Genomic DNA, 17526 nt, shown 5'->3' with positions numbered 1-17526 from the left:
TACACATACAAGCAGTTGTGAACACACAAAAATATATGCATGGCTAACTATTTACACAGCCACACCTGAAATCAAATAGACCCACACCCACTCTTGAATATTCTCCATCAGTTTCCCACTATAAGGTTAGAGATCAAACTAACCTTGACCTCTTTCATACTCCCAGCCCTGTTCTTCACCAAGGTTATGACTGCAGTCATGGGATCCAAGGATCCAAACACACATTTATTGAGATGCTGTACCAGGTATGGGGAACATTGAGAATAAGAGAGTCCCTCCCGAGAGGGGCTTAGGTCTAATAGAGGAAGGAGATGCACACAAAGCTACAAAGCCACATAAGAAGTGCTCTAACGGAAGTGACCACAGGAAGTTGGATATATTTCTTTGATCCTGAGGTCTGGACAGAAGGCAATCCTCCTTCTTCCTTCAGAGGATACAATGGAGACCCAGAGAAATCTGCTCAGCACCAGTAAGCTGGAAGCCATGCTACCTTCCGCCCAATTCTCTGTAGGGACGCTGTGCTGGCTTCAGTCCCTGGGTCCTACTCCTAGTTCAGCCTCTCTTGCTTGCCCCTCAGGCACGTCTTGTGGTAGAAGCTGAGGAACAGAATGAGGAGGCTGAGGGCTTACAGGAGCACAGACATGTTGAACTCATCAGAGAAGGGGTACTCGATGAGGAGACTGTAGAAAGAGGAGGCAGCAGTGGCCACAAACTGACCCTGGGCAAAAGAAAGCGTGAGAGGAAAGAAAGGGAGAGCAGTCAGAAGCAGTGGACAGAAAGGAGCATGTGCTCTCTTGGGTCCCTCTGTGTTAAGGCTGAGGGCGGGCCTGCCACAGCACAGGAAGAGGAGAAGCAATGAAGCCTGTCAAAGCGCAGTTTTTCCCACACCATGGTCCCAAGAACCTTCTTGACACTTCTCCTGGTCCTGGTTGCCCCAATTTCCCTATCCAGCTATGTCATGGTGGCCTTGATGATAAACTCAGTCTATTCAGAGCCCCATAGGGGACACTTGAGGCTGTCATTACCATCTGGGGGGCAGTGGTGCTCCCAAAACTGCAAGGCATCCAGGCACTTGGAGGGTGCAATTGGTGATCACAGGATATTAATGCTTAGAGGTCATCTGGCCAAGGCCTTCATTTTATAGATGATGACATTGAGGCCTGAGCATGGAAGCCACTTGTTCAAAGTCCCACACTGTCCCAGTGAATTAGGGTTGGTTCCAGGATCTGATGGGACGACTACGGAGGCCCTTGCAAGTTGGGAAGCTAAGGAAGATCTAAGGATGAGAGGGCTTGTTTGTGGGCAGATGCCAAGTCACTGGTATAGAATGGCAGGCCAAGAGTAGAACCAAGGGCTCAGCCGAGGACCCTGGACCCAATAGGGTTTCCTTACCAGCTGTAGTGTGGTAAGACATCGTTTCCACCAGAGGTAGGGCCACATAGGAAGCCACAGCCTGGCCAGTCCATAATACACGTACATGAAGACATGGACCAAAGAATTAAGCATTCCTATGAAGAAGTCTGCAGAGTGGGGTGGGGAGAAAAAGGAAAATAAGTGTGACTGGGCTTAACTGTGATTTGGGAGTTCTCTTTGATGTTTCGATCCTCCAAGCTGCAGGGAGCACCTCTGCGATCTCTATAGAGAAAATCCTTCGAAAGACCCTATCCTGCAGAGGTCCACCATGAGCCCTCTGAGGTCGTGATGATGGAGGGATGGAGTTATCGAGGTGCTAAATGAGAGCGTTTCTACTCCCTTTGTACTCTCTGGGATGGTGGCTATGTGCATCTCCCAGCAGCCACCTCTCCATCCCAGAGACAGGTAGCCCAGGAGCTCTGAGAAGCCACAGGAACAAATGGGAGCAGAGGCCTGGTCTCATGGCCTCAGAAAAGGGAAAAGTTAGAGACCAAACATGATATTCCAGGGACGCAGGTCTCCTGAGCTGGGACTCAGCCCAGCAGACCTGCCTTTACAAGGGCCTGGGGCAGGGCTGTCCACGGCACGCATCATTTACCTGGCCGCCTGCTGCATATTCGACTCCAGACCAACCATCACAGGGCATGGCGCCATGATGGTAGAGTTGCAGAAAGGTGGGCTGCTTTGCCTTCATTCATAAAGTAAAGAACACCTGGAGAGGAGGAAGAGATGATGACATCAACTCTGGAGGTCTCCTTTCTCCAGACCCTTCTCCTGGGGCCTCAGTTATCCCTTAGAGCGGGACACGGTGATTCTACCTTTTTTACTGAAGGAGAGACTGAAACGAAAGGTAAATAACAGCAATCGAACACCAATTTTTGACCTACTATGTCCTTTAATTGAGGCTTTTGAAATTCAAACCCTCCCAATCGGGATCTAAGGTCTCATAGTGTGAAAGCTTCAGGAGGTCCAGATGCTGGGCAGGGATGTGTGGTGGGCAGAGGAGGGAAGAGAACATGATTCTACTTTATGCGTATAAAATAATCACTTAAACACCACATAATTGTATGCAGTTCATACTCCTGTTACTTCCATTTTACAGAAAAAAACAAAAACAAAAAATACTGAGGCACAGAAAGGTTAAGCAACTTGACCAAAGGCACGCAGCTAATAGGTGGTCTAACTGGGATCGGAACAGTCTGGCTTCAGAGACTGGGTTCTTCCCAGTGGCTGCTCCTTGTCCCCCAGGGCGCTGGGGTAAGAATTCAGATGTTGAATGCTCAGCCCAAGATCCAGACACCCACACAACACATTCCCATGTGTTCTCTGCTCAGACCATTTTGGCAAGAGACTGAGTAGAAAGAGCCCCTCTCTTCATCACCAGCCACACCAACATTATGTTCTTGTCTCACCCTGCTTAATTCCACAAGGCCCCTGGCCTCACCAGCAAGGCCTCTTCTCAGTAACATGGAAGGATGGCTTTTTCTGTCTGATGATCCTTGCTATATCATGTCAGTTTTAAAATTTGTTTAACTTTCCATTTTGATCTTACCTGGAACCTGGATAGTAAGGTGGCAAATGCCTACTTCTGCTTCTGTGGATAGGGAGCAGGGAGCATGGGAGCCGGCAGAGGGGGACATTACCTCAGTGGCTGAGCATCCTTCCCCCGCCAGGTACTGGACCAAGGCTTTACTCTGAAATTAATCTCTGGCACAGCAGCCGGGGCAAATCCAGAGAGCATTCTTGCTGGGTGAGTCAGACACCACCCCAGATTTGGCTGACAGATACACAGGAGCCCGTGGGTCCCAGATCTCACCTGTCATGCAATTCAACAGCCTTCAGAAAGCGGCACCAGCAGCACACGCTCGCCATCTGCTGGGCAGAAAGGGGAAGTTCATCAGACTGCAGTCCTGCTGGTGCCACAGCTCGTCCTTGCTCGTCTGGGTTCAGCCTCGAATCCTCACTGTTCTATGCACCGCTGATTACACAGTCCTACCTGTCTGCAGGTAGATGCCTGTTAGCACAGGAAAGAAGGGGAGAAGCTACTGGAGTGACCACAGAAGGACTCTCCCAATGTGCCCCAGCCCAGAACCTTGTGATCTAATGAGCATGTGGGCATTTTGTTCATTGAAAAGCAGATTCTTAATCGGTGTGCATGGAGTGGAACATGAGATTCTGCATTTCCCACAAGCTCCCAGATGATGCTGATGCTGTCAGCCCCAGGATCATACTTTGAGTCACAGGACTTCAGCCCATCACCAACATCCAGTGACTCAACATACATATCACCTGGTGACAAGCCTCAGCTACCTGGTGACAAGCCTCAGCTAGAGTCTTTTGTTACAAGGAAGGTTTTTTTTTCTGCTTCCAGGGGAAACGGAGAACAGCTAACAGTGATGAAGCTACCACTTAGCTACCACTCAATGTGTGCTGCCCCGTGCTAAACACTTTCATATATGATCTATCATATACTATCTGATTCCATCTTCTTTCAATCATTTCCCTTTAGAAAATAGGTATTATCATCTCAATTTTGTAGGTAAGAGAATTGAGTCCCAGAAAAGTTAGGTGTGCCACCCACAATCACACAGCAAGGAAATGACAGAGCTGAGATCCAACCCAAGGTCCGAGGTCATCCGACTCCAAAGCCTGCACATAACCAGCCAGTCCCCTGCCTCTCATCGAAAGGCTCAGGCGACACCTCCTTGACCTCAGATTGTTATGAAGTTCTCCCTCCTAACCTTCTGCTTACCTTCTGCTCCCTGCCATACCCTCATTCCACACTCGCTCCAGCCGTAGTCCACTGGCTGACGGAAGTAGCTGCAGTTAGCCAGGAGCAGGGTGGCCATGACCTGGGAGGAAAAGGAAAGAGGAAAAGACCAAGTCAGAAAGCTTGCTCCCGCCATGGTGAGCCCCGGCAGGCTCGGACTCCTGAACACCACCACCCAGTGCAACCTTTGCTGACACTTGGTCAACATCTGCTAATAAAAGAAACTCCATGCGGTGGCCAGATCAGAGGCACCAACGTGCATACATCTTTCTAGTCTCTAATTTTTTAATGTGGGCAAATATAGACTACAAACCCACCCTGGGAGCCTACTATGCCTGCAAGCCTAAGATAGGTGCCGAAGACACCAAGGCGGTCCACACGTCAGTCCTGCCCCAAGGAGCTCCAAACCTGGCTGACAATGTAGAAAAAAATCCTAACCTTACAGGTTGGCACTAGAGGAAGAGTAGAAAAAAGCAGGTGTTGCAGGAGTTGGAACAAAGAATAAGGAGGCTTTGGGCAGACAGAGGGGAGGGAGTGTCAGTTTCATGCCAGGACAAGAGTATGTGGTACCTGGACCTGGGGGTCTAGCTAGGGGATTAGCAGGACTGGTGTGGAAGCACTGACCAAAGGAGAAGGGGCCACAGAATTGGAGAGACATGAGAATTGTGAATAAAGGGTCTTGAACGCTATTGTAAGGTGCTTGAATTTTATCGCTTGTTGATTTCTTTGACAATAATGTGTTGAATGGGACTAAGCACCATGCTGGGCACTGTTCTGAGCACTGGATCACATTGATAAAACCAAGCAGATGCAGACCTTGGGGGACTTGGCATTCTGGCCATATATGCAAAAGGACATGCGGAGGCTTCTGAGCAAGAAGCTGACCGTGGGCATGGCAGAGCTCGCGAGGGATGGGGTGGCAGGAGAGTGCCTGGTTGCCGTAATTAAGTGACAAATTCTCTACGGCATGCCTTAGGCCTCATGAGTTATTGGTATCCCTCACGTGCTGTCAGATGTTATGCTGGGTCTGTCTTTAAACAAATAAGACATGGGTCCTGCCTTTGAATCACTTGCCATGTGGGAGGGGAGAAAGACACATATGAAAGTGGTGACACAGCCGGAGAAAGACCACAGTCAGCGGGGGTCAGTATATCCTTAACAGGCTCCTAAGGCAGAGGAGCTGTCTGCAGGGTTTGCCAATTCCTATGGTGTAAATATTCCCACCATGGTGGAGGGGCTTCAAGTTGCTTCACACAAAGTCACTGAACGTGAAGTTGCAGGGAGATGCACACCCGGTGCTCACCTGCAGCTGGAGCGGCTCCAGCCCACCTCAGAGAACCAGGACTGCACCAAGAGGTGGGAACAGCTAAACAAGGAAACAACCTGGCCCTAGAGGAGTCAGGGAAGGCATCCTGTGAAGCGACAACCGACCTGAATCCAAAGGATGTGCAAGAATTTGTCAGGAGACTGGGGGACAAGAGCAGTTCTGGGAGAGAATCAGCGATGTGCCCAGGCCTGAAGACTTGCTGAGCATGGCTGTACAGGCTGGTGAGCAGGCCTGTGCGGGACTAGGGTGGTGTGCAGGGCTGCTGAAAGCGTGTAGAGGGAGACAAGGCAGAGAGGAAGGCAGGGCCAGAGAGGACTCCGGAGGGCTTCGTGTGCCCAGGAGGGGAGTTTAGCCTCAGCCTCTGCGGGATGGGAAGCATCAGAGGCTCCTAGCAAGCAGTGGCACCATCCTGCCTGTTCTTGGCGTAGTTTATTGTGTCAGTAGGGTGGAGGATACACTGTGGCTGAGCCATTAGAAAGGAAGAGAGGAAGAGGAGTTGGAAGAGGTGTGGCCGTGTGGACCTGCTTCTTCCGTCTCTTCCCTGCTAGCTCACCAACAGGTGAGAGAGATGGAGGAGGAGGCTGCAAGCTGTGCGGCCAGGGTGGCTGGTTTGCACCCTGCCTCTGTGCCTTGCCACCTGCTAAGTTATTTAACCCTTCTGTGCCTCAAACAGTGCTGTCATGAGGATCAGATGAGCCTATCCTCCTAAAGTGCCTACACCAATGCTTGCCCTGTAATCAGCATGGGAAAACATCTGTGATGATCATTACCACCTTCTCTGAAAAGCTTGTCCTGACACCCTTACCCCTGGCCCAGAGACCGGCTTGCTGCCCCATCCTGCCTGCCCCTGGTGTATGATGCATCCTTTCTGTTGCCCACTCAACACGCAATGCCCACACCTGTCTCCCCTCTAGACCGTGAGCCTCTGAAGGACAAGAAGTCCTGATCTAGCAGTGATTCTGCAGGCCACAGCACAACCTGGCATGAAGCATATACTTGATGTACACCTGCTGAATGACTTTTTGCAACGTCTGGAAGAAAAACCAGATTTGGGGATCAGAAAACCAGGCAGAGGTTAACAGAGCTCAGGTAGAAACAGGAGATGGCCCATACCAGGTGGGAGGGATAAGGAATTCCACTCTGGCTTGCCGCTGACCTGCACTTTTTCATGTAAGGAAATGGAAAGTGGGAGTTTGTAACAGGGATTGAGCAGCCAAAGACGGCACAGAATCCCAGCTCCTGCATGTGACCCCATCGAGGAGGCTTTTCAATCTGCTATGTACGAATATTATCATTCTATTCATCCCTCGGTCACCCCTCCAAAAAAGATCTTAGAACTCTCAGGGACCCCCGTCCACCAGCCTTACCTCCCAGACGTACCCTGAGAGATCGACCAGGCCCAGGTTGTAGACAGCCAGGACTGTCCCAGCCCCAGAAACTCCTGGTGGGACACGAAGCAAGGCCTGATGCCACCAGGAGAAGACAGAAAACTAGGAGGTGGGTGGCATGGAGTGGCAGTGCACCAGGAGCCAGGAATCCATCCTCGAGCCTAGACAAGCAGAGGAGAAGTGACCAGCGGGCCGGCCACACTGCCCATGCGCCCCTAATCCTCCCCCACAGGAGCTCCCAAGGCCTTGTCAATCCAGCTCTTGTGCCCAAAAAGTCTAACACAGGCTGGCTGAGTAAACGGATGGAAGCTCCCACTGGATGGCATTCTCTCCTGCTTCTGTTTTTTAAGGGCCAGGGGTATTTATTCCAGGGCTTTTCCAGGGCACTGGCCCTTGTGAGCACCTATAAGTAGAAGCCAGATTTGGGTCTTGTCCAAACCACCACCTTGTCTGCTTCCCCTTTCTCTCCCCGACAAACCGTTGACTGAGAGTCTCCAAGCTGAAGTTCCTCAGTCTCTCCCATCTGACCCCCAGCTATGTTGCCCCAGCACTCCTGCACTGGGACACTGCACCACCACCTACCATGCACTTTGGGGAGCCTCCATTGGCCATCACTTCGCGCCAATCGTCACACCTTTTGCTGGTCTACTTGGGATTTCCAGCCCCTGGCAGTGGCCTCCAGATTGCAGGGTACAAGAGACACGGATGTGGCTACTTGGCAGCAAGAGGGGGACCGAGGGGCAGAGAGGCACAAAGGTCTCCCCTTTCGGCTTTACAGTGCCCGCCCTCCTAAGCATCCCTGGCTCCTCCCACTTCTCATGGGCTCAGCCACACCCAGTCCTCCACAGCTTGACTTACACCTCTGGCTTCTCCCAGGCTCCTCTGGGCAGCGAACGAAGTGGCTCTGGCTGCTCCGGTGTTGTCAGCTGGTGGTGGGTTTGAGCGAAGAGTCCTCTGGGCTCCAGGGTGCAGGGCACGACTCATGGGCAACGCCACCCTCCCAGAAACTCTCTACTGCTGGGCTCTGATCCTTTGTTGACCCCAGCCCCAGCCCCTACACACCCACACATACACACAGGCACTCACACGTATGCATGCACACATGCACACACACACACACGCACACACACATACACACACACACAATTGTTGACAACTGGGAGCTGAGGCTGCCGTCCAGGCCGTGGCTGGGCTCCCTGACACTTTCATGGCCCAAGGGAGAAAGAGAACAAGAGGCAGCAGGGGTGGGAGGAGAGCACGCAGAGGGCAAAGGACGATGGTAGCACCTCCAGAGAGGGGTGGGGAGAAACAGAGATTGGCAGCACCCAGCACTAGGCAGACACCCACATCCTCAGAGCATCCCCACGGCCTGCGGCTCACACTCATCCTTCAGAGCAGGGACCACCCTATCGGACACTTGGACAGGCATGTGGAGGACATGTGCCTCTCCTGTCTCCACCAGGGTAGGCCACTCCTCTTGTCTCAGAGTTCAAACTTCCTCTGCCATCCTTCGTTCCCACTGTTAAGGAGTAAGTGCTTCTCTTTCTTAATATGCTAAGTCCACACCCCTCCTCTAGCTCCCCCTCACTAATAGGCTGAGGAGTATGGGGAATTGGAAATCCCAGATACAGGCAGCCCTCTTCCCCCATCCTGCCTCTATCCACCTGTGCCGGATGAGAAGCGATTACAATGGCCGTTCACCCAAATAACCTCTCTTAGGCACACCCTTTCCCTCTTTATGAGATGCAGGAAAAGAACCAACTTTGGAAGCCAGATCCCTGAAGGAAGAGGCCCGGCAGCCCACACCCCGAGTCTTGCTCCACAGTGATTCAAGGGCAGCTCCCAGAACCAGGCTCTTTAGAATAGAGTGCCCCACTTTCTTCTTCTGACAAGATGGCACACTGTGGTCTTGTGAAGGCTCATAAAGAACCATGTCTGTGTAAGCCCCACATTGTCCATGCTCACAGATAAGAGGGTTAAGCGCTTCGAAGAACTAGAAGAGGTAAAGGTACCTTCAGAAGCATGGCAGGCCACACACACTCGTTACATGCATGCACATTTGCACATGATGCCAAAGGCCCTCATTTTGCCCTGTCCTGGACTCTATTGGGAAAGATTCCCAGCTGGTTTCAGTTAGAAGACAAGCCCTCCTACATTGTCATATGTCATTTTCCATAAATCAAGTTGAAATTATTCCACTGGGGCTTCAAGGCTGCCCGTACTCTGGCTAGGCCATCCCCTCGAGCCCCTCTGACCTTCTGGCAGAAGCAGAGATCAATGTGCTGCTCTTGCCACCTCCATGAATCCCTTCTCCCTGCCCTCTCTGGCATGCACATGCCCATGTCCACTTCTTTGGTCTGTCCGCGATTCCTTCTCCACTGACTGTTCAAACCCAACCATCAACCTTGCTGACCCGAAGCCCCTCCTCGGCCACAAAGCCCCCCACTCCTCTTCCCAACTGCCCACAGGACTAGCGCTGTCTGTACCTAGAGTGTGGCCTGTAAGTTTGGTATTCCAGAGTAAATGGCAAACTCCCTGCAGGACATGACCTCACACTGCACTTAACAGATGGATGGAAACATCAGGAAAACCCCAGGGTGATGTGTCAGGAAGATAAAAACCTTCTAGCTCAAAGCTTTGGCCATCACTCTGCTGGTAACTCTCCCCTGTGTCTTCATAAAACTGTCCCCTCATGTGTAGACAGCACCTTAAAATTGATATGGGAAACTCTTGGGAAGTCTCCTATATAGCACCTGAGACGCTGTGGTGCCACCTTATCCCCCAGAAGTAGATCAGATCAACAGAATGGGGCTATGAATTTTAGGCCAGCTGCATCATAGCCAAGTGCTCTTTCTCAGAGCTCAGCCATATCACATAGCCACTGTAAAGGAGGAGGCCATGGACCCCCTGCGACCACCCCCTATTAAACAACCTTTGGGCTTATAGATCATATGGATTAGGGAGAAGTTTATCTACCCACATCCTGCAGCTGTAAAATAAGATCATGGCTGCATGCTACCGTAGAGTCCTTCTGCCCGAGCAAAACAATGAAAGGACTCCTAACCTCATTCCTCCCCCTGCTCAACCCACCATGCCCATAGAACCTCAGCTGCAGTCGGTGGGGAAAGTCCTCAGCCACCTGCCCCCACTGCCAGGTGAGCTGAGCCATCCTGAGGCCCTGAGAGCCAACCTGTCCCACCTGAGAGCAGAGGACTGGAAACTGTGTGGGCAAAAACTGACATTGCGGAAATAGTGTCTTTATATACCCACAGCTAACGACGGCTGACATTTATTCCCTTACTGTGCGCTGAACACTATTCTAAATGCCATACATATACTAACACATTTTCTCTTCACGATGATCCCATGAGGTAGGTACTGTCAGCACCCATTTCTGCAGATGAGAAAACTGGCACAGAGAGGTTAAATTGCTTGTCCAGTATCACACAGCAAATAAGTAGCAGGGCCAGGATTCAAACCCAGGCAGTTTGGTTTGGAGCCCAGACACTTAGAAGGGCACCGTACTATCTCCTCAGTCTCTTGGTGGATCATGGTTTGTTTTATTGGGATGAAAAGAGCTAAGAGTGGTCTTGATGAACAAGAAGAGGTAGCCCCAATTTATCCGATTCAAAATTACAGTTTCCCTACTGGCTCCCACAAGAATCCTGTGCAAGCTGCAATAAAAACCAACATTCTTTCCTCTCTCCTTTCATTCTTCTATTGCTTCCCTCCTTCCCTCCCTCCCTCCCTCTTTCCTTTCTGATGTCCATCCTTTTGCCTAGATTGGACAAGGGGTTTTCAGACGCTTGGGATTCAGAGCAAAGGTGACTCATCAGGCCTCACCAGTCTCTGCGTGGGGAAAGAGGCCCTAAGAAAATGATCAGCCCCTCTCCCCCTGAAGCAATGACCCACCCACCCTTTTCTCTGAGCTTGTGTAAGATTTTATTGAACCAGAAGAGCATCATTGCTTGTTATAAGACATTGAACATGACTGCGATAGATGGCAAAGATGAAGCTGGATAATTTGGACAGCAATACTTTAGTATACACTGGCAGGAGTGCTGGCCTCCCCGGCCATCGTCAGCAAGGGATGTAGCAGTCATAATGGGGTCTTTTCTTTCTCCACTGGAGGGGGCCTTATCCTCCATAGGTTCTCTCCATCAGGACCCAGGGCGATATATTTCTCACTGTTAAAACTAGGAAGGGCCATACCTCTCAGGACCAAATTAGTAGGCTTTCAGGTCATGATAGAGAGATTTTCAGGGGCTAATCTCATCTTTAATTTTATTATATATTTTACACATTATGTTCTTCTGACATAATTTAGTTTATCTTTCTGTTTCATTATTATTGTAAGTAGCCTAGAAATATTTACTGAGTGCCATGCAGAGGTTGTCAACATAAATAAATATGTATGTATTAAAGCACTTTTCAAGCATCTAACTATTGCCGTGGATTAAATGGTTTATGCAGAGTCACAACCAGGGAAAGGAGTGAAGCCAGGTCAATGCACAGGTCACCCACCCTATGACACAGCCTCTAATACCTGCCTCTGTGCACAGTCAGTGCACACTTGCTTCTGCTAATTTCGCAAGAGTCCCTTGACCCCATGTCAGTCTAGTCTCTTTAAGCTGAAACACATTTCTCAGCCACAGCTCTGGGCAGCTATTTCCCAAACTGAAGAACTTATTCCTGAATGTCATCTTCCAGAAGACACGATGAAAATAAAATGTATATGTGCAAGTGTGTGTATGTGTACACATTCCTGTGTATGTTAACACAATGTCCTTCAAATGACTTCTCTATTTATGTCTCTGTTTACTTTGATCAATTCTACTTGCCCCACTCATGCCCATTTCTGTCTACTTTTCTTGCCTGTGTTCTCCCTTTCCTTGAAAAGCAGCAGCAATGAGCACTAGAGGAAGATCAGGTCTAACAGGAAACAAATGAGCAGTACTGTACAGCCACTACTGGAGAGAAAAGAGTGAGGAGAGCAAAAACCCAGTATTACCAGCAAAGGAAAGTCATTCTCTTTGGTAGCGGAGTTAAGGAAGGAGGAGGAGCTGTGCAATGGTGTGATGGGGAGAGGTGTTTTATTAACAGGATATCTCAACATGCATTGAGGTACCTTGTCTGCCAGTCAGCCTAGCTGCTCCCTGGACCCAAGGAAACCTGACATGGTGCATGTCCCCACAGTCCTTCAGGCTGTCCTTCCCCTGTGGTAGGGAGAAGCAGCCCCAGGCTTTGCAGGTCAAAATTGGCAAACAGAGAGCTCAGTCCTGGCCTCATTTCTTATTTTGCCCCTAGATGCTCCCAGCTCTTGATGCATCGTGGGGACCGTACAGGGGACAGGCTGCATCCCTGTGGCCGCTGGCAGCCTTCTCCTCTCCAATCAGGCTGGGAAGAGAGCTAATTGTAAGAATCGCTCACAGGTGCCTTGGCCGGCACTCCTGCCAGCCTCATGGATGCAATAATGGGTCTTTGTGCAGTGTGGGCCATTACTAACAAGGGTAACTAAATCATTCATTTCATTAGCAACGGGGTTTGGCAGATAATTGTGCAAGAGGCAATTATCAGTGATGCATATTCCAGGAAGGAGTGTGGTTCACTGATTTTCAACAGAGCTGCCAGGAGAAATATGAGACAAGGTTTAAACCACCACTGGGCCCTCACCCCTAGGATAGCCACTCTTTAAAGCCTGTGGCTTTATGGCTTTATGGTCAGAACTGAAGACAGTCAGAGAGAGAAAGAGAGAGAGAGAGAATGAATTTGCTTCTTGCACAAAGATTCCTTAGGTGACCTTGACTTATCTTCTATGTAACAAAATGAGGCTCCAAATTTCATCATTCTCCATCTCTGCCTCACCACAGATCTGGCCTTCATTAGCCCACCACAGTAGTCTTCCTAAAACTCTAATTTTTGCCATGTTAGAAGATGGAAAAAATTCATCTATGGGTTTCAAGTTCAGCTCAGACTAGTACCAAGATCCTTCTGAAAGAATCAACAGATGAAAAGGTAAACAAAAGGTGCTGTATGCATACAATGGACTATTACTCAGTTGTAGAAAAGAGTGAAGTACTGATATAGGCTGCAACATGGATGAACTGTAAGAAGTTAAATGAAAGAAGCCACGCACACAAGACAGCATATTGCATGACTCCATGTGTGAGAAATGTCCAGAATAGGAAAATCTATAGACACAAAAAGATGAGTGGTTGTCAGTGCCCCAGGGCAGAAGGGAGGGAATTAAGAGTGATTGCCAATGGGTGTGAGGTTTTGTGTGTGTGTGGTGATAAAAATGTTCTGGAATTAGATAATGATGATAGTCACATAATTCTGTTAATGTACTAAAACCACTGAATTATACAGTTTAAACAGGTGGATTTTACAGTATGTGAATTCAAAAAACAATCTTTTCTGAACTCAAGGCAGAGGGTCAGGTGGCACATGCCAAGTGCTGGACTTGTGGGGACAGGGACAGTTTTCGCTGGCACTGGGCTGTTGGCACAGCCCTGGAACAGGACTAAACAGCCTCCACTGAGATTCACGTCATGTTCCCTTCAAGGAGTTCTTTGAGCCCATTCACAAAACCAGTGCGTGATGCAAGTTAGGGTAACAAAAAAGTACCCGTTCTTTCTAACAGTTCTCCTGTTCGTTAGATGATCAAATCAGCTCCAAATTCTGAACAACCCTTCCCTCCATGCCTGTTCTGATTTGCAAAGGAAGGTTCTGATGCATTCAAGAGCATTGCAGTGTGGAGTGGCAGCTTTTCTCCAACAGCAGGACCTCAAACATGTGCCCCATGAGATGTTTGTTCATTTATGACCAACACTCACTCCCTCATTTCCAAATCCTGTCCTCCCACCTGACTAATCACTTGTCCAGAACTAAGATTTTTTTCAAGCATGAATTCCTATGCTCAACTTTGTAAGCTTTATAGTGTTGCATAAATGTTATTTAGTATATCTGAAACTCTGCTGTTATTATTCTCAAGATACATTTAATGCAAGAACAAAGACATACACCATTAGGGACTGTTGCTTTGAGCTACAGGGAAGAGGCATTTACAAAGGAGTAAAAGGTGTTTTAGTGACTCCTGTGAGTAATCATAGATATATTTGCTATATCATTGGTCATATTTCTCCAGTCATTTCCTGAGTGCCTCTTCGATTCTGCTTCTCCATCTAGAACGTAGGGGAAAACACCCACTGATAGAATTCTTTTGCTTTTCTTTCTTTCTTTTTTTTTTTTTTTTTTTTTTTTTTGAGACAGAGTGTCCCTGTGTCACCCTGGCTGGAGGTGCAGCCATGTGATCTCAGTTCACTCCTGATCTCAGTTGACCTCCCAGGCTCAGGTGATCCTCCCACCTCAGCCTCCGGAGTAACTGGGGCTATTTTTTTTTTCTTTTTTTTTTTTTTTTTTTTTTTTTTGTAGAAACGGAGTTTTTCCCTGTTGCCCAGGTTGGTCTTGAACTTCATTCAAGCAATGTGCTGGACTCTGTACCCCAAAGTACTGGGATTGCAGGTGTGAGCAGACACTGTGCCTGGCCAGCAGAATTCCTAAGGGATCTTACTTCCTTATTCCATTACTGCCTTTTCAAAGTCAATAAATAGTTCTGATTATTATTGTCTTCTCTTCCCTATTTATTTTATTTATTCTTGTTTCAGTTTACTGTTTACGGAACTGAATTGGGAAGGGAACGAAAGTCAATAAAGCCAATTTCCTGTTTCTGAATGTTTCACAAGACCAGTCTGGGAAAGGAAGAAATTCAACATCTTGGGGCAAAGTTTGGGCTTGTCTGTGGAGTTGGGGGTCCCTGCAGCATCAACTAGTGGGAAGGAAACTGGGACAGGGATAGGAAAGAAGGATGGGCTGGAGTAGTGGGGCTCCTGGGCTCTGGCACCAGCTTGGCCTCTCACTGCACAGCAAGGAAGATCATTTTTCTGGGCCTCAGTGCCTTTACCTGTGAAATAAAGTATCTAGAACAGGGTCCTGGTCTAGGTTCTCTAGGTTGCATGACCTCCAGGCCATTACTGTATCATTTCACCACAGTAACATTGTTTACTCCATATCTACACCCAAAAGTTGGGCTTTTCAGAGCCACTGTGAATGGTAAGCAAAGCAGTTAATTACCAGTAAGTACGCTGTCTCTGGAGTTAGTACAGGGCTTAACGCTGAGATTTGTTGGGGAATTATGGGGGAGGTCAAATGATCTCATCTTCATTGAGTTCCTCTCTGAGTAGCTCCCAGCTCCCAGTTGCTCTGACGCATTCGCCCTGACACAGGTCTGTTGGCCATATGCATAGAGGGCACGGTGGATGGGGATAGGATGCCAAGGCAGGTGGATGTGGACTGGGGCTGCCAGGGCTTGGTCAGACTGCCAGGGGTGAAGCCAGAAAACCCAAGTCCACAGAGGTCAGGGGTTCAAGGTGGAATAATGTCACAGGATCCTTGCAAGCGAGGTCTGCATCTTCATTCTCTTGTGGTTAATGCCAGGGCTGGGCTGGGAAGAGAGGGTCTGCCTTTTAGCACTGCTGTTGAGGGCAGAGACCAGGGCATCCAGTCAGAAAAGCTCTCTGGCACTACAAATGTTCACATCTGTGACCCACATCCCTTGCACACCCATTCTGCTCCTGCTCACTGAGCCTAGAGGAATTCTCTCAAGGTCTGCTGAGGATGTTCCTAGCAGTGACCCTTGTGGGGTAGGGAGGGGAGCCTCTGCAGTGGGAGAATGGTCAGGTAACATGGTAGAATGGAGAACAGCATTGGCAGGGAGCACACCATGAAGCAGCAAACTAAGAGAACACAGAGTGATACAGATGGGCCTAAAATCCACATTTGGAAAGGGAAAGGTTAAAAAAAAGTTAAATTGATAGCTTTATCAATTTAACTTTAGCATAACTTTAGCAATTGATTATGCCATATATGAAAATTAAACATGCATGCATACAGAAGCATAATACACAGTTTGAAGAATGTATATGAATAAAAAGATATATATTAAGTACAGCAGAATGTTCACCTATGGAGTGAGGCATGGAAGTGAGAATCAGGGAATACGTCATGCATGCATGTATACACAGCTACACACATGAAACAATACAAGGTGAGTTAATAACTTGAGGATGTGATTAAACCCAAATCTCTTCACTGCAGATAAAAATAGAGAGAACATTAGACTCCATGGCTGAAAATTATTTTTTGGAGTATGTGTCTAGAGTCAATTGACCTAAACATCTAATGTGCTCACCTTCACAAAGTCCCAGGGCCAACGTGTCTCACCCCAATGATGCTGCCTTTCTCCACTCATAACACATAGGGAAGAAGAAACACAACAGGAGTTTTGTGGTGTCCCTTTTGTGTGCAGCCTCCCTGCTGGGAGGGCTCCCATTTAGAGTGGTAAAGTGGTGAACTACTGAGGCAGTGTCTCCCTGAAACTGGGCGGGGGATGTGTTTGACCAGTTCTTAGAGCCTGTACTCATGGCCAAGAAAGACTCCTTTGACCTCTTGTTTTATTATTCCTTGTTAAACCGGATTATGGGAACACTAAGGTTTCCTAATTGAAAGTAATTTTTTTGTAAGATAGCCGCAGCGAAATGCATCCCGACTCCCAGATCTACAGGGACACAATCACATTGCTTTACGAAGCGCTCCTCACATCAGCCTTCTGGCTGGCCACTGTAGTCTGTCACCCCAGAGACTCCCAGTGGACACGCTTCCCAGTATTTATACTCTCATATGGTTCTGGCCCACATTGGCTATGGTAGATATGTGACTTCCTTCCTTCGGTAAATGTGACATTAGCAAGCATGGTGCCATCGGAGTTTTGATAAGCACTTACATGTTGGGGCTTAGCCTCTTGTGGAGCTCTTAAAGCTGAGAGCCCTCCTATTAAAAGTTCAGTTACCCTGCTTGATGCTAGCCCCCAGCTGGTCCACTTATCCCAGCAGAGATGCAAGACATGGGAGTGAGGAAACTATTCTGGCCATCCAAGCCCTAACAGAAATCCGGCAGCAGAAAACCTACCCTGTCCAGCCCAGTCAACACACAGAAATCATGAGAAATAAGACACTGTTGCTCTAAGTTGCCAAGTTTTGGGGTGGTTTGTTACACAGCAACAGATAATGGAAACACTGGCATTTGGTAAAACAGAATAAACTATATCAAATTATTTTTATGAGCCTATTTCCTTCTTTTTATAATAAAGCAAAAAGAGTCTGACCTTTTTTTCCCAATGCCAGGTGAAAGGCATGTCAACATCCACTGCTGTGGTTCAGGTGGATGTTATTATCCTCTATTTTGAGTTGGGAGGGACCACAGAGTCCATCACTGATTGATGTGGTCCCGGCACACTGTGAGAAGGGAATAGGCCAAACATGGAGCTTAAACGATATGCCCAAGGTCACTTGACTAGTAAATGAGGAACAGGATCTCAAACCCAGTCTAACCCCCTGTCTGTTCAGGGCTCCTCTTGTTATATGAGGCCGTGTAATTGTTGGGGGCTATTTCAGGAAAGTACGGGCACGAAAGGTCACAGATTAAATGATTGGCTGGTGTTGTTAACTCCACATACGTGTCAGCAAATACAAACTAGAATGAAAATTCCATGAGGGGATAAACTTGCCTAG

The 17526-nt window shown here is 48.5% G+C and overlaps 2 long non-coding RNA genes across 3 annotated transcripts; both read right to left on the bottom strand.

Moving 5' to 3' along the window:
• Positions 1–204: 204 nt before the first annotated feature.
• LOC116534255 lies at positions 205–2008 on the bottom strand. The gene is made up of 2 exons (XR_004261647.1): positions 1393–2008; positions 205–718 (listed from the first exon to the last, which is right to left on the bottom strand). It is a non-coding gene; the product is annotated as an uncharacterized LOC116534255 (long non-coding RNA).
• Positions 2009–2024: 16 nt separating this feature from the next.
• LOC116534254 lies at positions 2025–11240 on the bottom strand. Of its 2 annotated transcripts, XR_004261646.1 has the most exons (5): positions 7757–11240; positions 6878–7059; positions 4166–4265; positions 3230–3427; positions 2025–2125 (listed from the first exon to the last, which is right to left on the bottom strand). It is a non-coding gene; the product is annotated as an uncharacterized LOC116534254 (long non-coding RNA). The 2 variants fall into 2 exon arrangements; XR_004261645.1 differs by having other exon boundaries at positions 3230–4265.
• Positions 11241–17526: the final 6286 nt, after the last annotated feature.

The sequence above is a fragment of the Sapajus apella genome, unplaced genomic scaffold, assembly GCF_009761245.1.
Source record: "Sapajus apella isolate SASKATOON/1434 unplaced genomic scaffold, GSC_monkey_1.0 scaffold86, whole genome shotgun sequence".
NCBI lineage: Eukaryota > Metazoa > Chordata > Mammalia > Primates > Cebidae > Sapajus > Sapajus apella.
The sequence above is the reverse complement of the archived record's forward strand: the minus strand, read 5'-3'. Positions and strand labels throughout refer to the sequence as shown.